At 40.2% G+C, this 23305-nt stretch overlaps 1 protein-coding gene across 5 annotated transcripts in view; it reads left to right on the top strand.

Annotated features, from left to right (window-relative positions):
- The first annotated feature begins 514 nt into the window (after positions 1-514).
- Positions 515-23305, top strand: part of SYTL4 (synaptotagmin like 4) — a 64887-nt gene continuing 42096 nt past the window's right edge. For 3 of the 5 annotated variants that reach the window (XR_009350115.1, XM_059158655.1, XM_059158652.1), the window contains exon 1: positions 515-669. The gene's annotated coding sequence lies outside the window, so the exon portion shown is untranslated. The remainder of the gene's footprint in view (positions 670-23305) is intronic. The other 2 variants (XM_059158653.1, XM_059158657.1) reach the window with 1 other exon arrangement.

Genomic DNA, 23305 nt, shown 5'->3' with positions numbered 1-23305 from the left:
TCAAATATGATAAAAACAAACAAAAACTTTGCCAAAGAATCTCATTATTGCTCTAATTTGCTCTTACTTCATTACTACTGAGTTGAATGTTTTAAACGTGTGTGTGTGTGTGTGTGTGTGAATTAAATCTATGTCCTTTGCCCCAAAACGTTTCTATTTTAGACACTTTTACTTGCCTGAAAGTTAAAGGATCAGAATGGTATCATATTTTATCTTCCCAAATCATATGGTCTAGAGTCTTCATCTTATAAGTACACGACAGTTTGACAACTTTTGGCTCAGCTAAACGGAAGAGGCAGGAGATTATCATCTGAGTGACCACAGATGGAAGTGAAAAGGGGGCCATGTCCAGTCTTGGACCCCTATCCTCAGCCCTTAGGCTCCCTTTCCTAATCCGGAGGGCATCCCTCCAGTGACTTAAGTCTTTGGCTCTCAGACCACCCTTTCGGTGGCGCGGCCCCCTACTAAGGGGCCCAGAGAGCTGTGCGGCCCCTTTAAGAGTCCAGCTCCTCCCCGCTCCAGGGAAAGTTGCAGCTTTTTCCGCCTCCCGGGAGGGTGAGTAGGGCCGGCCGCCCGGGCAGGATTACTGCCTTCTTGGAGCCGGAGACCCTCCCTTGAATCCGGCACTGGGACGTCTCACCCTCTCGCGGCACCTGTTGCAGGTGACAGGTATGTCCGCGACCAGCGGCCGCCCCTTCGCCCTCGGTCCCGGGCTCCCTCGGGCCCCTAGCCCCTTTTCTCTGCCTAAGCGCCCCCCACCCCTATCTCAGGGACCCGCGCCCTTCTCTACCCCTCTATCCACTCTCCCAGTCTTTCCTTCTTTGTAGCTGAACCGCCCGTCCCTTCTCCCTTGTCTGCTCTCCGGACCGCACCCCCGACGCTTTGACTCCAGTCTGCTTGGGACGGTCCCTCCCGGCCAGTTTACGTTCCTTCGGGCCTCTTCTGGCCCCTTCCCTGGCCCATCAGTCGCTAACGGGGGCTGTACCCCTTTGGGCTGTGCCTCCTCTGGGTCTCGCCTCACACGGAGTGGGTGGGCTTTTCCCGCCAGCCCCAGCTGGAGCCCCTCCGGAGCTGGCCCTGGGGCGGGTGGGGTCGAGCTCCTAGAGGGAACTGCACCCTCAAAGACGTCGAGTCACCTTTGCGGTGGTTCCTTTCTCAGCGCTTGGCCGTCGCGCCCGGTCTCAGCCTCGCACTGCTTCCGGACCTCGGACCTCGCGGGGTCAGCTTCTCTGGCCTTGTAGGTCCGCCTGAGGTAAAGGCTGGAGGCCGGTTGGCTGTGAATCCTGCCTCAGTGGACTCCCACTGCGCCTGGGCTGAGGACCCACGGGTGTGCTCTGGAGTTGAACTGCTTTCTCTTAACACCCTTCAAGCAGGCGTCAGAGGTTTGCTCGTGGAAGAGGGTCTCCAGAGCCCTCAGAGGGGGCACAGAATGCTCTAATCCCCAGTGATGGTTTGTAAGGGGCCAGAAAACATGTTCCTCCAGACCCCCAAAGTTGAATGTGATTTTTTTCTGGAGGTGAAAACATTTGGTTATAATTCTGGTGAACGAACAGGTGATCTGTTTTTCATTAACTGAGATTTTCTTCCCCCAGTAAGTATCCTGCTTCTTCAGGACCAGAGGAGCTAGCATTCCGGAATATTGTTTTTGGCAGGGTTGACCCTAGACCTTGTGCATTTGAGTCTGCACAGCATCCTGGACCTCCTATTTCTAACTGGCTTCTTTTCTGTTCTTTAAGCTCCCCACCCTGACTCCTCATAAACCTTTTGATATTAAAGTGTTAATAACCTAATGTGTTTACTTCACTGAGCTGTGGAGAGAAAGATGTTTAATGCAACAGATTTGAGGCCCCACCAATGAAGTTTGGTTTTTTGTTTTTGTTTTTGTTTTTGTTTTTTTTTTGTAGTTGTAGGTTTTGGATTTTTTGTTGTTGTTTTGTTGTTGTTGTTGTTGTTTTAGCACCTGCTGGAAATCCAAGTAGAAAAAGATCACCAATTTGGCTTGTGAGACTTCTCCTAGCAGGGACTGAACATTTCTGGTGCCACAATTTTAGGTCAGAGCGGTGAAATGGAGCTTGGAGGCCTATTCTGGGATAATTGGTCAGTGAGTGTATGTGGCATTCTGGTTGATGCTCTCTGAGCTCTCCCTCTTAAGGCTACTAATAATGGTGGTTAGGATCTGTTGAGCCATGCACAATGCTAAGTCCTTCACGTAGTCAACGCATATAATCCTCATGATAACTCTGTGGTACACACTACAGTTATAACCATATTGTGATGGAAAGGAAACTCAGAGGTTAAGCGCCTTGCCCCAAATCACCCAACTGATGAGGGGCCTAACTGGGCAGAGCTTGTGTTCCCATCCCTTGTCCCACCACTTCTGCTGTCTTAGATTTTAGGAACACTAAATAAATAGCTCACAGGGGAGGATTAAGTGGTTAAAAATTTGCCTTCCAAGCTGAAACGTGAGTTTTGGTCCTTGACTTGATTTCAGATGTGCTGTAGACTTGGGACCACTGACCTCACTGATGTCTTACCCTTTTCACCACTTCACTTCTTAACAGGGGGCCATTTGGCACATTACTACCATAAGCACACAGCCCTGAGTGTACCTGGCTGAATGAAGCCTCCGGGGCTTTTAGCTTGGTAGTAACTGTCCTGAAGTTAGAGGGTAACCCTGGATTCTAGGGATGTGTGTCTGACTCAACTTACTCCTTTCCTGCGGGCTAGGGAAGAGATGAGGGTGTGGTAAGTGATAAGGATTTCCCAACAGCCCACCCAGAGAGCCTGAGGGTGAGTGTGTGCTTGTTTTATCCTGGGGTGGATGGAGTACCTTCTGCACCCACAGCACCAGAGAGAAAATGTTTTTACTCTATCCCATCTGTAGGCCTTTGATCCAAATGTTTCTTTTTCCTGAAAAGCTAGCTTGCCTCCCAAACCCACTCTCCTGCTGTTCATTCCTATTCACCTCTCAAGAATTAGCTTTCAGGTCCTCTCCTTTGGTACAACCTTACTGAACACACAGTTCCTTCCCTGGAGCCAAATTACCAGTTATCCTGTCCTAAAGCACTTTGTTTACACCTCAGGAACACCCTGAACATCTCTCTTAGTTGTTTTTCTACCTGGAAGGTTGTAACCTCTTTTAAGGGCAAGGTCAGGATCTTGGAGCTCGATTTCTCTTAAGTACAAGAGATTAATAAATATTCATGCTAGGCCGGAGATACCAGGCCTTTAAAGGCCCGAGGGCTGGTGGTGGTAGAATTGAAGTCCACCAAACAGCTTCCTGAGGCACTTGAGATCGGACAGCTAGGAGTTTGTACTTAAATGTCACTTCAGAGAGGCCTCTCCCTAACCACAGTATTTAAACTTGCAACCTCATCCCTGAACATTCTATATGCCACTTCCCTACCTTATTACTGTAATGTAACATATTGTGTGTGTGTGTGTGGTTTTTTTTTTTTTTTAATTTTTCTTTCTTCTTGCCTGTCCCTTCCATCTCCTTCCATAATATATGTTCCATGTGGGCAGGGATTTATGTTCTATTTACTGGTAACAGAGCCCAGCACCCATAACAGAGCCTGGCACATCATGGGTGCTTAACTAATATTTGTGAAATGAATCAATGAGTGCCATTACTGTTCTAGGAATTGGAACTCTTTTGTGCTCTCCTGGACCTAAAAGGAAGTATCCTAGTCTGTCACCTTACCACAGGCTCAGTTCCCATACAGCTTTCCTTCTGCTGAGTTTTGCTTTGAGACTACGTTCCTGATGACAACTTTGACCTAGTTGGAAGTATTTCCTCTCTCTCTCTCTCTCTCTCTTTTTAAAGCACGAGTCTCTGAATGGAAACTTCTAAAGTGAAAATGGAGAGCGGCGGGGCTTCTTGTTGGTAGGAAGGGGGATTTTCACTGAGAGGAGAGGATGTGGATTGTCAGACGTCTTCAGGCTTATCAGGCATTTGGCAGGCTCAGTAAGCTAGAGAAAGTTCCTGTGTCCTGAGGAAATGAACAGCCAAAAAGAATTTAAGGTGGCACAAATTTGTCTTTTGGCCTCATGTTTCCCTTAGGTTTTTAGGCATGAGGTGGTTACTGGATTATAAGCTTTGTGGAAAAGCCACTGTTGAGTGCTGTGTGTCTAGTACTTGACTAGTTTAGTTTTATACTAGGAGAATTCTGCAGTGTGAGGAAACCACTATGGAACAAAAAAGAAAAAAAGTATAATTGTGTTTAAATGTGGTTTGAAATAGTCAGAAAGAAAAAAAGGGGGGGGCGTGGCATCTGGGTGGCTTATTTGGTTGACTGTCTGCCTTTTGCTCAGGTCATGATCCCGGAGTCCCAGGATCCAGCTGCATTGGGCTCCCTGCCCAGTGGGGAGTTTGCTTCTCCTCTGCCCCTCACCCCACTTGTGTTGTCTCTCAACTAAATAAATAAAATCTTAAAAAGAAAGGGGGAAAAAAGAAAGGAAAAAGGGGCACCTGGGTGGTTCAGTGGGTTAAAGCCTCTGCCTTCAGCTCAGGTCATGATCCCAGGGTTCTGGGATCAAGCCTGGCACAGGGCTCTCTGCTCAGAAGGGAACCTGCTCCCCCAACGCCCACCCACCTCTTTCTGCCTGTCTCTGCCTACTTGTGATCTCTGTCTGTCAAATAAATAAATAAAATCTTAAAAAAAAAAAAAAGGAAAAAACCCTAGAATTCCTTAAAAGACAAGCTTGGAAGAAGTTGGGCCCTTAAAATGGTGGTATATGTGGGATTTTCTGTCATTTGATGTATGTTAACTTCTTTAAAACTCAAGTTTGTATTAAAAAAACTTCTGCTCAGCCTCCTCTTCTACTAAATTTATCTCCTCAACCTCTGAACATTGGAGTGACCTAGGGGTCAGTCCATGTACTTTTTTCCATCCAGAATCCTAGAAGCACTCTTCCAGTCCCATGGCTTTAAATTTAAATAAATAAATACCATCTATCTATACAGTCATCACTCCCACATTTATGTGTCTGACCCAAGCCTTTCTTCTAAGCTTCAGCCTCATACATCCAATGGCCTATTTGATAGCTCTACTTGGATGTATGTCCAATAGATAATCAAATGTGACATGGCCAAAACAGGACTCCCAATTCTTCTCAGATTCCCAGCACTTTCCCTCAGCCTTCTCTATCTCAGGAAAATGGCACCGTCGTCCATTCAGTTGCTCAAGCTGAGAACCTAGGGTCACCCTTGATTCCTCCCCTTCTCTCACCTCCGCATATCCAATTCATCAGCAAGTCCTATTGACCTGATCTTCCAACTGTGTCATATATTATGTTGCACATCTCCATCTCCTCTGCCTGTTACCCTAGTCCAAGCAACACAAGGCTGCAAATAAAGATCTTTGCAGAGGGCCCACAATGGATGTAGATATAGATGCACCCACACAAATATTTCTGTAGGATAGCTTTGTAGCAGAATTATTGGGTCAAAGGATATTTACATTAAAAAATGTGAACAGGCTTCACCAGAGTGACCTTCAGGAAGGTTTACAAGGTTTACACTCTCACCACAGAGTGCTTTTCTGCATGCCCTTGCTGAGGGTGGACAGTCTTTCTAATTTTTGCCCATCTGATAGGTGAAAAATAGTGTCTAACTAGTTTAATTTGCGGTCCTTTTATTACTAGTAAGGCTGAATATTTTTTCATGTGTGTTGGCTCTTTGCATTTTTCCTGAGACTTGTTCCATAAGACCCTTTGCACATTTTTCTTTTGGGTTATATATTTAATTTGTTTGTAAGAATACTGTGTTTATTAGGGATATTTATTCATTGCCTGTTACATAGTGCAAGTTTTTTGCTCTTGTCATATGTCATAACTTTGTTCATGCTTCTAATCAGATAAAACACACTATAAAACATTTTGAAAAACATGTTCATTAGATTTGGCAATTAGGAGGTCAATGACGACATCAGTGCAGCAGGAGAGAAGGCAGATTGTAGAGGACTGGGGAGTAAGCATGGAGAAGGCCTGATAAGGAACATGATATATACACTTCGAGGAGGCTGGGCTACAGTGGGAAGGAAAGGGCATTTCCTGTAGACAGTTGGGTACAAGGAACAAGGCCATCTTGTTAATTTTGTTTAGTTTTAAATATAGGACATGAGCCCATTTATATGGAGATGGCATAGAACTTGATGGTACATAGTTGCTGAGGAAGTAGAAGGGTGCGGGCTCCAGAGTGAAAGAGGTAAAAAGACTGGTCTTAGAGTAAGGGAGGTAACTCTTCCACTGAGACGGGAGAGAAAGGGGCAGGACTGATGATGCTGAGGAGAAGGAAGGAACTGTGGAAGGACAAGATTGTGAGGAAGGTCCCACCTGATGTAAGGGCTGAGGAACTGGGATAGCATTTGAGAGGGATAAAAAGAGGAGCTTTTTAGAGACCTGTCATCCAGATTGCTACATCACAGCGAGCCAAAAAAGGCTTGGATAACTTGAATTTGTCTCCACCGCAAGTCACAGAATCCTGTTTCCATTCTCTCCAGCAGCACTCATCAGTCCAGATGTAGAAACAGAGTGTAGATGATCTAGTTCGGGGATTTTTCTGGGTAGCCATGACAGAAATATAAGAGGGCAGGAGATTGGACAGTGCTGGTGGAATAGTTGAAATGGTGGAACCCTGTGGAACCTGTATCTGTGACTAATTCTACTTTGAACTTGAGCAATTCTTAAGAGATGGAAAGTTCTTGTGGCATCTTGTACTGTTTGTTGTTTGTAGCTCTGTTAATTCAGGCATCAGAATAGCTTTAATATCAGTGTCCTTAAACTATGGTTTGCAACTTACCAGAAAACGTGGGATGATTTACTGAGGGGCTATAATGTACCAGTTTCTAGGGGAAGTACTTGAGATATAGTGGAGAGGAAGACCATGGCCTTTTCTTCATGGAGCTTACTTCAGCAGAAGAGGTATGTGTTAATGTATCGCATAAGTAGTGATTCCATCACAATTGTGATAAGTTCAATAACTAATTTTTTGGAAATCACATTGTCACACTGCTGTCTCTAACAGGTTTTACCAATTTACATTTACCAACAAAGTAAAATCTTCCCTTTTTAAAATTGAATACTGTCTTTTAAAAATTTTGCTGAATTGACAGGCATGGATGAAAACACTTTCATTACCAGTAAGAGTGAAACTTTTTTCTTTTTTACAGCTATTGGCCATTTGATCTTCTTTCTTCAAGAATTATCTATTCATGCTCATTTTCTGTTAGCTACTTAAGTCTCTGGGTTTTTGGTAGATTTCTTTTCTGTATTTGAACCCATTAACCACCCTTCTCTCTCTCTCCTCCCTTAACTCTGGAAACTCTAAAATGTATTTTACCCAGTCTCTGTCTATTCCCTTTTGATCTTATTTGAATTTATTTCTTATCTACTTTAGAAACTTTGGTGTGAATAGGGATTTGACTACATTTTTATTACTTGACCCAGCAAAAATAATACATATGTCTTCTGTTCTCCTTCCAAATTCCATTCCCCAGAGGTAACAATATTAAATTTTTATATCTTTCTGGACATTTCCATGCCTATATAAAATATTTACTTCCTCTCATCTATCCATCTACCATCCATTAATTCTATCTGTACTTGTATGTTAAAAAATACAAATGGAATCATAATGTTTATGTATTGCAATTATTTTTACTTAATATTTTTGTCAAGCCTTCAATGTCAGTAAAAGTAGAACTATCTCTTTTTAACAGTGACATAGGTGTTTTCTTTTTTTTTTTTTTTTAAAGATTTTATTTATTTATTTGTCAGAGAGAGAGTGAGTGAGAGCGAGCACAGGTAGACAGAGTGGAAGGAAGAGTCAGAGGGAGAAGCAGGCTCCCTGTGGAGCAAGGAGCCCGATGTGGGACTCGATCCCAGGACGCTGGGATCATGACCTGAGCCGAAGGCAGCTGCTTAACCAACTGAGCCACCCAGGCGTCCCGACATAGGTGTTTTCAAATGTGTCTGTGGAAGGAGAAGGTAAGATGGCAGACCCTAAACCTGTCTCATCCCTCAAACATAGCTAGATAATTATCAGATCATTCTGCACACCCAAGAAATCAATCAGAGGTCTGAGAGAACAAAAACTGCAGGTCTACATGTAGAAAAGTGACAGCCTTATGGAAGGTAGGAGATGCAGAGAATTGAACTGGGGGAGAGACAGCTGTGAATACAGTGATGGATTGGGAGCCTGCTTATGGAAGCTACTGCAAAGTATTATAAGCAGAAGAACACAAAATCTGAGCTTTTAGAAGTATGCTACAATGGGGGATGGGCTTGACTTAAAGGTGCTCAGGTGACAACGTGGGGAGGAATCCCAGGTGTGACACTGTGATCTGAGCATCCCCTGGGGTGCAAGAAGAATGGATAGTGCTTAACTGCTTCATTGTTCCCAGTCGGGGGAGCAGGGACCCCGGCTGAGCGCTGAACCATGGTGCTGGCTTTCTCCTCTGTTTTGCGTAAACTGTGAATTGCTACGCAGTCCTGTAACTGCTTTCCTGTAATAGGCTGGCAAATGGCAAAAACGTGGTGAAACCCTCCCCCAGAGGAACAGTGTGCGTTCATGCCATAAGAGTCCCTAATATTTGGAATTTTCAAACTGAGTCGCAGGCCTGAGATGAAAAAAAGTTAAGACACAGGGAGGGTGAACGCAGGGTTCTGATGGAAATCGGGGACACAAGAGTGATTGCTCTTCTGTGAGGGCTCACTAAAGATAGGGGGCATGAACTTTCAGCTCTAGGCCTAGAGAGCTGGGCGCCAAGATATTCATCCCACCAATCAGCGCTGAAAGCCCTCAGGGAGCAAAACAGTGCCACCTAGTGGAGGCTGGAGTTGCTTACACCAAGTCCCACCACCGCTGCACCCTGGAGGTACATTTCCCCTAGTACAGTTCCACCTGAGAATCAGTACAACAAGCCCTTCCCCAGAAGACCAGCAGGAACAACTTGCTTGCACCAAGTTTACCGATGATAGACTGCTGCAAAGCTTAAGCTCTAAGGGAAAACAGAATCTAGTTTCCTTTTTCCTTTTATTCTTTATTTTATTATTATTTCCATTTATTTTATTATTATTTTCCTTTAAAATTTTTTAAATTAATTTTATTTTTTGTTTGCTTACTTACTTAATTTATTTTGGGATCCAGATTCTTTTTAACAAGCAGGCCAAAACACACCAGGATATAGTTATTTTCCTATTCCTTATTTTTCTTCTTCTTCTTCTTCTTTTCTTTTCTGGAAAATTGAGGAAACAGAGAAATTCACTCCAAAAGAAAGACTGGGAAGCAGAACTCAGCCAGGGATTTAATTAATACCAATATAAGTAAGATGTCTGAATTAGAATTTTAAACACTGATTATAAGGATACTAGCTGGCCTTGAAAAAAGCATAGAAGACACTAGAGAATCCCTTGCTGCAGAAATAAAAGAACTAAAATCTAGTCAGGCCAAGATTAAAAATACTATACCTAAGATGCAGTCCAAAGTGGAGGCCATAAAAATGAGGACGGACTAAGTAGAGGAGCGAATCAGTGATAGAGAAGATAAAATTATGAAAAATAATGAATCTGAAAAGAAGGGGGAAAGGGGGTGCCTGGGTGGCTCAGTCGGTTAAGCATCTGCCTTAATTTCAGGTCATGATCTTGGGATCATGAGATGGAGCCCTATTTTGGGCTCCCTTCTCAGTGGGGAGTTTGCTTCTCCCTCTCCCCCCTGCTCATGCTCTCTCTCGCTATCTCTCTCTTTCTCAAATAAATAAATAAAATATTTATTTAAAAAAGAGGGAAAGAAAGGTAATGGATCATGAAAGTAGACTTAGAGAACTCAGCAACTTATTAAAATGTAATAACATTTGTATCATAGGAGTTCCAGAAGATGAAGAGAAAGAAAAGGGGCCAGAATGTTCATTCAAAAAAAAATTATAGCTGAAAACTTCCCTAATCTGGGGAAGGACATCATAGACCTCGAAATCCAAGAAGCAGAGAGAATTCCCCTTAAATCCAACAAAAACCAGCCATTGCCAAGGCACATCATAGTCAAATTCGCAAAATACATAGACAAGGAAGGAATCCTAAAAGCTGCAAGGGAAAAAAAGTCCTTAACCTACAAGGAAAGACAGATCAAGCTCACAGAAGATCTGTCCACAGAAACTTAGCAAACCAGACAGAAGTGCAGAAAATATTCAGTGTGCTAAATGGGAAAAATAGGTAGCCAAGAATTCTTACCCACCAAGGCTGTCATTCAGAATAGAAGGAGAGATAGAGTTTCCCAGACAAACAAAAACTAAAGAAGTTTGTGACCACTAAACCATCCCTGCAAGAAATTTTAAGGGAGACTCTTTGAATGGAGGGAAAAAAAACACCAAAAGCAGCAAAGACTAGAAAGGACCAGAGAACATCATCAGAGAGACCAACTTTACAGGTAACACAATGACACTAAATTTATATGTTTCAGTAATCACTCTGAATGTAAGTGGACAAGACTCTCCAATCAAATGACATAGGGTATCAAAATGGGCAAAAAGCAAAATCCATCTGTATGCTGCTTCCAAGAGATTCATTTTAGACCTAAAAACACCTGCAGATTGGAAGTGAGGGGATGGAGAACCATCTGTCATTCTAATGGATGTCAAAAGAAAGCCAGAGTAGCCATACTTATATCAGACAAACTAGATTTCAGAACAAAGACTGTAAAAAGAGATGAAGAAGGGCATTATAATTAAGGGGGTTATCTATCAAGAAGATCTAACAATTGCAAATAATTATGCCCCCAACTTGGGAGCACCCAAATATATAAATCAACTAATAAGAAAGAAACTCATTGATCATAATACAGTAATAGTAGGGGGCTTTAACACCTCACTTACAACAATGGGTAGATCATCTAAGCAGAAAATCAACAACAAAACAATGGCTTTGAATGACACAGTGGGCCAAATGGACTTAACAGTTGTATTTAGGACATTTCATCCTAAAGCAGCAGAATACACATTTTTTTTGAGTGTTTGTGGAACATTCTCCAGAACAGATAACATACTGGGTCACAAATCAGCCCTCAACAAGTACAAAAAGATCGAGATCATAGCATGCATATTTTCAGACCATAGTGCTATGAAACGTGAAGTCAGCAACAAGAAAAACCTTGGAAAGACTTCAAATACGTGGAAGTTAAAGAACATCCTACTAAAGAATGAATCCATTAACCAGGAAATTAAAGAATAAATTTTAAAAAATGGAAGCGAATGAAAATGAAAACATGATAGTCCAGAACTTTGGGATACAGCAAAGGCAGTCTTAAGAGGGAAGTACATACCACTGGGTATTTACTCTAAAGATACAAACATAGTGATCCAAAGGGGCACGTGCACCCAAATGTTTATAGCAGCAATGTCCACAAGATCCAAACTATGGAAAGAACCTAGAAGCCCATCAACAGATGAATGGATGAAGAAGATGTGGTATATATATTCAATGGAATACTATGCAGCCATCAAAAGAAATGAAATCTTGCCATTTGCGACGACCTGGGTGGAACTAGAGGGTATTATGCTTAGTGAAATAAGTCAGTCGGAGAAAGACAAGTATCATAAGATCTCCCTGATATGAGAAAGTGGAGATGCAACGTGGGGGGTTTGGGGGGTAGGAAGGGAGGGAGACAAACCATGAGAGACTCTTAATCTCACAAAGCAAACTGAGGGTTGCCAGGGGTAGAGGGGTAGGGAGAGGGTGGTGGGGTTATGGACATTGGGGAGGGTACCTGTACCCCTGGGGCTAATAATACATTATATGTTGATAAAAAATATAAATAAATAAATAAATAAAGAGGGAAGAACATACCAGTACAGGCCTACTTCAAGAAACAAGAAAAGTTTCAAAGACACAACCCAACCTTAAACCTAGAGGAGCTAGAAAATGAAGAGCGAATAAAGCCTAAAGCCAGCAGAAGGGACATAATAAAGATTAGAACAGAATTAAACTATATAGAAACAAACAAACAAACAAAAACCCTAGTAGGATGGATTAACAAACTAAGAGCTGGTTCTTTGAAATAATTAATAAAATTGATAAACCACTATGAGACTTATCAAAAACAAAAGAGAAAAGATCCAAATAAATAAAACCATGAATGAAAGGGGAGATCACAACCAACATCAGAGAAATGCAATTATAAGAGAAAACTATGAAAAATTATATGCCAACAAATGGTCCACCTGGAAGAAATGGACAAATTCCTAGAAACCAATAGACTACCAAAGCTGAAAAAGGAAGGAATAAAAAAAATTGAAGAGACCTGTAACCAGTAAAGAAATTGAATCAGTAATAAAAATCTCCCAGGGGGTTCCTGGATGGCTCAGTGGGTTAAAGCCTCTGCCTTTGGTTCAGGTCATGATCCCAGGGTCCTGGGGTCGAGCCCCGCGTTGGGCTCTCTGCTCAGCGGGGAGCCTGCTTCCTCTTCTCTCTCTCTCTCTTTCTCTGCCTGCCTCACTGCCTGTTTGTGATCTCTGTCTGTCAAATAAATAAATCTTAAAAAAAAAGTCTCCCAACACACAAAAGTCCTGGGCCAGATGGATTCCAAGGGGAATTATACCAGCCATTTAAAGAAGAGTTAATACCTCTTCTTCTCAAACTGTTCCAAAAAAGATAGAAATGGAAGGAAAACTTCCAACCTCATTCTGTGAAGCCAGCATTATCTTGATTCCAATACTAGACAAAGACCCCACTAAAAAGGAGAATTATAGGCCAATATCTCTGATGAACATGGATGCAAAAATTTTCATTAATATACTAGCAAATTGAATTCATCTGTACATTAAAATAATTATTTACCATGATCAGATGGGATTTATTCCTGGGCTGCAGGGGTAGCTTAATATTTGCAAATCAATCAATATGATACACCACATTAATAAAAGAAGAGATAAGAACCTTATGATCCTGTCAATAGATGCAGAAGAAGCATTTGACAAAATGTAGCATCCTTTCTTGATAAAAACCCTCAACAAAGTAGGGCTAAGTGGAACATACCTCAGCATCATAAAGGCCATATATGAAAGACCCACAGCTAATATTCTCCATGGGGAAAAACTGAGAACCTTTACCCTACTGTCAGGAAGAAGACAAGTATGTCCACTCTCACCATTACTATTTAATGTAGTACTGGAAGTCTTAGCCTCAGAACAAAAAGAAATAAAGGGCATCCAGATTGGCAGGGAGAAATCAAACTTTCACTATTTGGAGACAACATGATATTCTATGTAGAGACCCTGAAAGACTATACAAAAATTTGCTAGAAGTAATACATAAATTCAGCAAAGTTGCAGTATATAAAATTAATGAGCAGAAATTGTTGTATTTCCATATACCAATAATGAAGCAGCAGAAAAAGAAATCAAGGAATTGGTCCCATTTGCAATTGCACCAAAACCCATGATATCTAAGAATAAACCTAACTAAAAAGGTGAAATATCTGGGCTCTGAAAATTGTAGAACACTTATGAAAGAAATTGAAGAGGACACAAAGAAATGGAAGAGCATTCCATGCTCATGGGTTGGAAGAGCAAACATTGTTAAAACGTCTGTGATTCCCAAAGCAATCATACATTTACTGCAATCCCTATCAAAATACCAACAGCATTTTTCATAGAGCTAGAACAAATAATCCTAAAATTTGCATAAGACCACAAAAGACCCTGAATAGCCAAAGCAGTTCTGAATAAGAAAAACAAAACTGGAGGCATCACAATTCCAGATTTCTACCTATAATACAAAGCTGTAGTCTTCAAGACGGTATGATACTGGCACAAAAACAGACACATAGATCAATGGAACAGAATATCCATACAGTTGTGTTCTGGACCCACAACTGTATGGATAACTAATCTTTGACAAAGCAGGAAAAAATATCCAATGGAACAAGGACAGTCTCTTCAAAGAATGGTGCTGGGAAAGCTGGACAGAAATGAGCAGAAGAATGAAACTGGACCACTTTCTTATACCATACACAAAAATAAATTCAAAGTGAATGAAAGACCTAAATGTGAGATAGGAAACCATCAAAACCCTAGAGAACATGTGCAGCAACCTCTTTGACCTTAGCCATAGCAACTTATAACTAGACACAGTCTCTGGAAGCAAGGTAAATGAAAACAAAAATGGAATTATTAGGACTTTAAAAAAATATTTTAAGAGACTCTTAAGATAGAAAACAAACTGAGGGATGATGGAGGGACATGGGATGGGGATGGGCTAGGTGGGTGATGAGTGTTAAAAAGGGCACTTGTGATGAGCACTGGGTGTTGTGTGTAGTGATTAATCACTGCATTCTACCCCAGAAACCAATATTTCACTGTATGTTAATTAACTAAAATGAAAAAAAAAAAGGCATAAAACCAGTGGCATAGTATTCCATTATATATGTACCATAGTTAACATAATCAGTTTCTTATCGATATATGTTTATATTGTTGTAAAACTTTTTTGTTTATTCAAACACCAAGCACCCTTATATATTTGTATGTGTACTTGAATATCAGTAGGATAAGTTTTTCAAAATGGAATGGCTCCACTGAAAAGTGGTAAGTGGTGTTAAAGATCCAGAGAGGTCTAGGAAGATAAAGACTGGCTACTTACTGTCCACTGGATTTAGGAGGTTCCTGGTGACCTTAGAGCAATTTCAAGGGGTGAGTGGCCTGGATGCTAGACTTTGGTAGGTTGAGAATTGATTGGGGATATGAGGAGGTGGAGGCACTGAATATGGAGAATTCCTTAGAGAAACTTGGCTCTAAATAGCAGTGAGAGTGGTAGTAGGGAAAAGGTTGATATCTAGGGATGTTTTTTTTTTTTTTTTAAGATTTTATTTATTTGTCAGAGAAAGATAGAGAGAGAGAGAGAGAGAGAGAGCGCCAGAGCGAACACACAATCAGGAGGAACAGCAGGGAGAGGGAGAAGCAGGCTCTGTGCTGAGAAGAGAGCCCCATGTGGGGCTCAATCCCAGGACCCTGGGATCATGACCTGAGCTGAAGGCAGAGGCTTAACCAACTGAGCCATCCAGGTGTCCCAAGGGATTTTTTTTTTAATTTAGGAGAGACTTAGACATTTAACAGCTGATGGGAAGGAAGGGATAATTGATGGAGCACAGTCCTTACAGGGTGAAGTTTTTATGTTGGATAGAAGAGGATCCAGAATGAAATGGAGGGATTAACCTTAAACAAGAGGAAGTACATTACTAGGTGGGAAGAACAAAAAGTGAATATAGATGAAAATAGATTTATAGATTTGGTGGCAGGAACTTGTCTGAGGGGATTTATATTTTTCTGTGATGTAGGAAGAAATGTCATCTTTAGATGAGGGGTTGAAGTGGGGCAAGGGTTGGGTTGGAGATTTGCAGTTCGTAAGGAAGGTTTAAAATAGTTATTGTGGTGAACAGGAAAGCATAGTCAGGGTGTCAGGCAGTTTTGAGGTCAGCTTGATGACCAAGAATCATACTGATAATAACCTACCAGACTGTGATTTTCTTCCAGTAGACTTCAGTAGGTCCAGTGCAGGCATAAAGCACAACAGTTGGGCTCTTGTAGGGTTATGTTTTTATCAGATATTTGCAATGAAAATGGGTCATTGAGGATATTGGTAGAATGAAGTTGAAACAATAGAATTCAAACTGCCTAGGAGAGGAAGTGAAAACAATTAGGAGCTGACAGAGCAGAAGCAGAAGGGTATTTGAATTAATGATATCAAAAGTGAAGTCCTGGATGATAAGCTCTTAGGTGTGTCTGAATATATTTGGTATTTTTGTTGCCAGCTCATTTAATCAACAAATATTTATTGTATGCATATTATGTGCCAGACAATGCCTTGGGCACTGAAGGTATAGAGATGAACAAAACAAAGTCCCTTCTTTCATACAGCTTGCTGTCTAGTGCGGAAGATTGTTCATTTTTATAAAGGGGTGTCCTCATTGATATGCTGATTACTGTTTGTGTACTTATATTTAGAACTAATAATGAATGATAAAGTGAAATATTTACATATATAGGGTGAGGAAAGTTCAGATAGACATTTTGAGTGCCTCCCTTATTGTACGTTATAGTAACTGAATTATGAAAATTTATAACCCCCCTTAAAACTTTTTAAGGTAATTTCATATGCTATGCCAGAAATGAAGATAAAACAAAGATACACACACATAATTTGAACATTTTAGCAGTTTTAATTTTTTTATGCTTTAGGATTTTTAAAAATATCTACATTGCTTCTAGCTATAGACCAGATATCGATATTGCATGTACCAATCTGGTTCTAGGGATTTAATGTAATGTGTTAAGTAATTATGGTTAAGCAGTTTAGGAGGGAAAGAAAGTATGTTCATATTTTTACCTTTATTTTATATTTTCCAATTTATGCCTCCTCTTTTGTGTATATATACTTACGGATATGTTAATATTTTATTTGAAAGAAATTAGTATTTATGTCTTAGGCCTTATTTATGTCTTTCGGCCTTAAATAAACCTTAAAATTATTCACTACATATACAGTTAAATTTAAGTTCAACCACAGGTTATTTGATTGTGTTTTAAGGTTTCTGTGGCCGTAGCTAGATCACAGTATCCCTAAAATTAAAAAAGAAACCAAATGCATGAAATCACAGTAATGTGTGAACATGGGCTGGATTAGTCATGAACCATCATGATTTCTCATCTAAGGGGACTGTGTGGGTGATTTTTAAGTGACATGGCTTGCAAGAAAGAATTAGATGATTAGCTAGAGTTCAGTTTAGAAATCCCCACCATCTGTGACCCTGGTAGAAGAGGGTCTTCCCTACAAGGGTGATGGTTTATAAAAGCTCATTGACTAAGGAAAGATAATGGTATTGTACACAGTCATGGGACTTACTGAAAAATGACAACGTGTCAGCTCTTACCAGACTTAAAAAAAATTTTGTGCATATAAATGATCTGGATTTTAAAACATTATATTTTTTTAGTGGGGAATTTTTAATCTGCTTAAGCCTCTGGGCTGTTAAGGAAAAACAGTTGGGCAGAGAAGAGGATAAACTGGGCATTCGTCCCCCCTCCGTCAACCTCATGGGGCTCTTGCGAGCCTTCCTGGCTTATGTGACAGGTAGCTTTAAGTGTAGGTCTTGCAAGCTGGAAAGCCAAATGGGATTTGACATATATATGCATTTCTCTTGTTGCCAAGGGTGGTATTTGGACACATGGTCTCATTTTTATGATCTTTTATATACACTTACTTCTATGTACCATGTTTATGGAGATCCGCCTTCCAGGATTGGTAGTAGGTTTAAGACGTCCGGAGTTGCTGAGGAGGACATAGTGTAAAATCATGAAAATTAAGACCACATTTCCATGTATCCAAAAAAAAAAAAAAAACCAAAAACCAAAACCCACCCTGCAGGAGAAATATATATATTAAGACACCCAACATCCCTCTGGGGCTTACTTTATTTAGAGAAGAGTGTATTATTTTAAGTGGGAATTTCTTCAGACCATTTATGAGCAGAATTTGGTGGCATTGAAAGGTAACCATGTGGTTTCAATCTGGAGGAAATTGTCCCCAACTGTGATTCTAAGAACTAACAAAAGGGATTATATTTTAGTTACTTCCCCCATATGCTCCTACTGTCCTTTAGAAGGGATATCCTGGATGAGGCAAGATCAGGGGACTGAGAAAGTAAGCCAGACTGAGGGCTTCTCAAACGTTCATTTGTTACTAGCTGAGGATTTAAAAAAAACAAACAAACTCCAGTTACTGAGTGTAAGGTGTCCCTTTTCCAAATTATAAGCAATATTATCAGAAAAAGAAGAGACTATATAGTATAGTGGTTAAGAGGTCAGACCCTGGAACCACACTGCCTGGGTTCAAAGACCAGATTGTCTCTTATAGGATGTATGACCTTGGGCAAGTTACTTGCCGGACTCGTGCCTCCCTTTCCTTGTTTGTAAAACATGATAATATAGTATCTGCCTCACAACGTGATCATGAGGACTAAATGACTGCATCTGTAGGAAGTGCTTAGAAAAGTGCTAGGTACATAGTAAACATTATAAAGTATAAGCTGCTTCTCCTCCTTTTTTTTCATCTTCATCAGTTGGTGGGTATCTTTAAGCTATCTGAAACTGCTAATGCCTCAGTGTATACAAACTCCACTTTGATAGAACCTGTTTTGAGAAGGATCGTAAGGAGCAAAAGAACCTTAGTGTAAACGCTGAATCAGAATCTTGTAAACTTGAGAGCTAGTTACAAATTTCTCGTTGTTAGGGGAAAAAAACTAACAACTTGGCTAACATAACACTTGAGAATGGACCCCACTGCAGGCATGCCTGGGCACATTGTCTGAGATTGCAGGGGTCTAGATGCCACTTGACTGTTAGGAAACCTCAATTGCCCTTTGGGTTTGGGGCCTTGATTCTGACTCCTCTACTTTATTACCGCTCTTGTTTTTCTTCTTTTGATCCTATTTTTAATTTTACTTTTTTAAAGATTTTATTTATTTATTTGACAGACAGAGATCACAAGTAGGCAGAGAGAGAGGGGGAAGCGGGCTCCCTGCTGAGCAGAGAGCCCGATGCGGGGCTCCATCCCAGGACCCTGAGATCATGACCTGACCTGAAGGCAGAAGCTTTAACCCACTGAGCCACCCAGGCACCCTGATCCTATTTTTTAAATTGTACTATTTTGTTATGTTTTATGTATCTTTTTAAGTCATATTAAATCCCATCTGGAACAATGTATTAGTAAATACTTTTTCAGCTGGTCATATCAAATTACTAACATTTACTTAATATTGATGCTTGTCAGCCTATCTCTATGCAGAGAGGTATGGTGACTTTCCATCTGGAAAAGACTACTGATTAGACTTCTCAAATATCACAGTGAGATGTCAAAACAGCTATATGCTCATATCTTTTTCAAAGCATATGGTTAATAATAATTAAAATTAAACAGCTGCCAAATTGGCTGCTTATTCCAGACTGGGCACTTTTATGTGCCTTTTACTATGCCTTTTACTCATGATGTACACTGGAATCATCACAGCCTTAGGCAGGAGCTATTATTAATCACTGCTTTTACAAATGGGGAAACTGAGACTCAGAGAGGTCAAATAACTTACTGAAGGTCACACAGCTAAAAAAGTAGTGAAGCTCTGTTTGAAAGCCAGGCAGCTTGGTCCCAGATCCATGTTTATAGGCACTATTCTAAGCAATACTTCTCTTAATTAGAAATCTAGCACATTAGAACCTCCAGTTCTAGTAGAAGAGAATGTTCTGTTTTACAGAACATTCACAGGTTCTGCAGGTTTTACCTGAGTGTAATGTCTTCTGTATGCCCCTTTCCATCTCTACTACCACTGCCTTCTTTGGGCTCTCATCATCTGCCCCCTGGATTTTTATCACAGCCTTCTCAAATCTATATTCTGCATAACTATCAGAATGTTCTAGCAAGTCTTTGCCTTACCTAAAACTCTTCAATGGTTCCCTTTGTTAGAGGCTAATTATCCATGTTTCTGAGCATAGTATATCAAACTCTTCCCTTTGCATGATATGATTCTCACCCCTTGTCTCTTCCACACCCCCCTTACAATGTACTTTCCAATACTGCTGTATTGCTTGGTCATACCATGTTGCTTTATGCTTTCATGCTTTTGTAAATGCCATGTGCTCTACTTGGCTTCACCAGCTGGTCCACATTATTTACAACCAGTTCACATGCTATGGCTGGTATCTCTTTCTAGTTCCCTTCCCCGAAGTTGGTGTAGGTGTTCCAAGTTGGTGTTCTCATTATACCTTGTGAATATATTTCTTGGATCACCATGTTATTTTATGATTATCTATTTAAGTATCTCTTTCAATAGGCTGTGAACTGCTTTGGGGCAGGGGCTGTACATGATTTTATCCTTAGCCAGTTAACATTGCCCTTAGCATGTAGTTGGCCCTTCTAACTAGGGAGTATTCTGTAAATAGTGCAGAATACAGAGCTTCAGGTCAGGGAATGAAGTGGGTTTTTGAAGAACTAAAACCACATGAACATTCAAAGTTAACTACCAGGACAGTAGAGGGAGGTCTCACAGAAGAATCTTTGGGCCACATACATTTATGTTATTTAATCCAGGAACCAGAAGGGGCTTGGGGGGATGGGAATAGGGGGTCTAAAGAAAAGTTGAAAAAATTACCATATTAAGTGTCTAAAATAGGTATATTTTATTTTATTTATTTTTTTAAAAATATTTTATTTATTTATTTGATAGAGAGAGATCACAAGTAGGCAGAGAGGCAGGCAGAGGGGGAGGAGGGAAGCAGGCTCCCTGCTGAACAGAGAGCCCGACTCAGGGCTCAATCCCAGGACCCTGAGATCATGATCCGAGCTGAAGGCAGAGGCCCTAACCCACTGAGCCACCCAGGCACCCCTAAAACAGGTATATTTTAATAAAATATTTAGAGTTATTTTCTTAGAGGGATATCTACCCTAAAATTTATAGGGACAGTTGATAAAATGTCTAACACTACCCAAAGTAAACATTTTATTAACTGTAAGCAGTGTTGTATGTTCACTCAGCTGTTACCAACCAAAAAAATGTTATCTGTTGGTGCCTTTGTGCATGGGTGGCTGGATCCAAATAAGGAGATTTGGGGAAACCCTGCATCTCTGGAAGCTTTCTTTTCATGTAATCTTTTTTTTTTTTTTAAATAAAGTGTGCAGATTTACCACATAATCTATTTTGGTCTCACTTCTGTGCTCTAAAATTCATTCTTTTACCTTTAGATTTTCAAATAGTATTTTTTTCTCCAAAGGGAGTTGGATTTTGTCAGCTTTTAAGGGCTCTAACTCATTCGTGTTTTGGAAACCCACACATATGATAAGTATTCATTCTGAGAATGCTTAAGATTGGTCTACTTCAGATACTGTAATTGCCTTGGTTACAATTAGTTAATAGAGTTCACTTTGGAATATACTTCATTCATGGCAGCACAAATCCTTATTTGCTGCCCTATTTGCCTCAGGGCAACTGCATTACAATCATCAGAGTGATTTATTCTTTCCTAATTAATGTACATCATAAATATATGCAAGCAGAATCACAATAACATATGGCAATTTGTAAAAATGGTTTCACAGTAACATATGGCAGTTTGTAAAAATGGTTTCCCTTCATCCTCCTTTAAGCAAAACTTGCCAAACTTTTTTGATCATTCTCCCTTACCACTAAAAATTTTGACCACCCCTACTATATGTATATTTACTTATAAATGGCATATTAACTGTACTAATATTATATAAGACATTCATTTCTATAAAAATAGAAATAAAGGTACAAGATGAAATGAATACTTTAAAATTAATTTTAGTATTTATCAGGGCACCTGGGTGGCTCAGTTGGTTAAGCAACTGCCTTTGGCTCAGGTCATGATCCTGGAGTCCTGGGATCAAGTTCTGCATCAGGCTCGCTGCTCAGCGGGGAATCTGCTTCTCCTTCTGACCCTCCCCCACCTCGTGCTCTCTCTCATTCTCTTTCTCTGAAACGAATAAATTAAAAAATTAATTTTGGTATTTATTAATGGTGTAATAACATTTGCTCTCGTTTTTTCCTTTGCTCTCATTTTGATGAGAACACTGACATTAAATGTGCTTTGTTTAAACAAAACATTGGTTTATGATACAGCTATTCGAAAGCCTGATTCTAAGTCCTATTTATTCTTATACTTGATTCAAGTGACAGAGCTGAAAAAAGAAACAGAACATATAAATCTAACAATAAATAAAAGAAGCCTATTGTTGAATGCACTTACTAAATAATGATACTCATAGTTCTGGGAAACAATTATGCAAATATTTTGTTGCTGTTTCATCTTCTCAGCTCTGAGCATGCATGCTGTCTTTTCACATTTTTTAATTCAAGTATAATTAACATACATTATTATATTAGTTTCAGGTGTGCAATATAATGATTCAACAATTTTATACGTTTTTCAGTGCAGCCACTGTGGGAAACACTATGGAATTTCCTAAAAAAACTAAAAATAGGGGTGCCTGTGTGGCTCAATCAGTTAAATGTCTGCCTTCAGCTCGTTCATGATCTCAGGGTCCTGGGTCAAGCTTGCATTGGGCTCCCTGCTCAGCAGGGAGTCTGCTTCCTCCTCTGCCTCCAACCCTCCCCTTCTTTGTGTGTGTACTCTCTCTCTGTGTCTCTCAAATGAATAAGTAAAATCTTTTAAAAAATTAAATATAGAATTCCTGTACCATCCAGTAATTCTACTACTGTATTTCCACATTTTCAACAAGGGTTCAAAACTCAGTGAAATTCTTCATGGAAGTGTCAGAAGATAAAACACATGTTTTAGGCAACAAAATTAAATAATAATGAAAATAATTTCAAATTTACTGTGTATTATTTATTCTTTATAAAGGAAATCTTTTTGCACAATGAAGGAAACCATCAAAAAGGCAGCCTACTGAATGGGAGAAGATATTGCAACTGATATATCTGATAAGGGGTAATATCCAAAATATATGAAGAACTTATGTAATGTAACACACAAAAAAATCCCCAAATAATCTGATGGGCAAGGGAACTGAATATTTTTCTAAAGAAGACGTACAAGTGGTGAACAGACACATGAAAAGATGCTCAGTATCACTAATCATCATGGAAGTGCAAATCAAAACCACAATGAGATACCACCTTACACCTGTCAGGCTGGCTAAAATAAAAAAGACAGGGATGCCTGGGTGGCTCAGTTGGTTAAGCATCTGCCTTTGGCTCAGGTCATGACCTCGGGGTCCTGGGATTGAGCCACGTATTGGATTCCCTGTTCAAGAGGGAGCCTGCTTTCCCCTTTCTCCTGCCTGCCCCCACTTGTGCTCTCTCTCACTCTTTCTTTCTTTCCTTTTTTTCACTCACTCTTTCAAATAAATAAAATCTTTGGAAAAAACACACACACACAAAAACCAAAAGTAAAAAATAAAAAAAATAGCAAGTATTGGTGGGGATGTGGAAAAAAAGGAACCCTTGTGTGCTCTTGAGAATGCAAATTGGTGCAGCCTCCGTGGAAAACAGTATAGTATTTCTTCAAGAAGTTAAAAATAGAATTACTGTATGATCCAGTAATTCCACTACTTTTGAACTATGAATTTTGGGTTATTTACCCAAAGAAGATGAAAACACTAATAGAAAAAGATATATGCACTCCTATGTTTATTACAGCATTATTTGAAATAGCTAAGTTTACAAAAGCAACTCAAGTGCCCCTCAATAGATAAATGGAGGGGTGTGTGTGTGTGTGTGTATGTG

This window comes from Mustela lutreola, chromosome X (genome assembly GCF_030435805.1).
Source record: "Mustela lutreola isolate mMusLut2 chromosome X, mMusLut2.pri, whole genome shotgun sequence".
In the NCBI taxonomy this organism is placed as follows: Eukaryota; Metazoa; Chordata; class Mammalia; order Carnivora; family Mustelidae; genus Mustela; species Mustela lutreola.
This window is presented reverse-complemented; position numbering and strand designations above follow the sequence as displayed.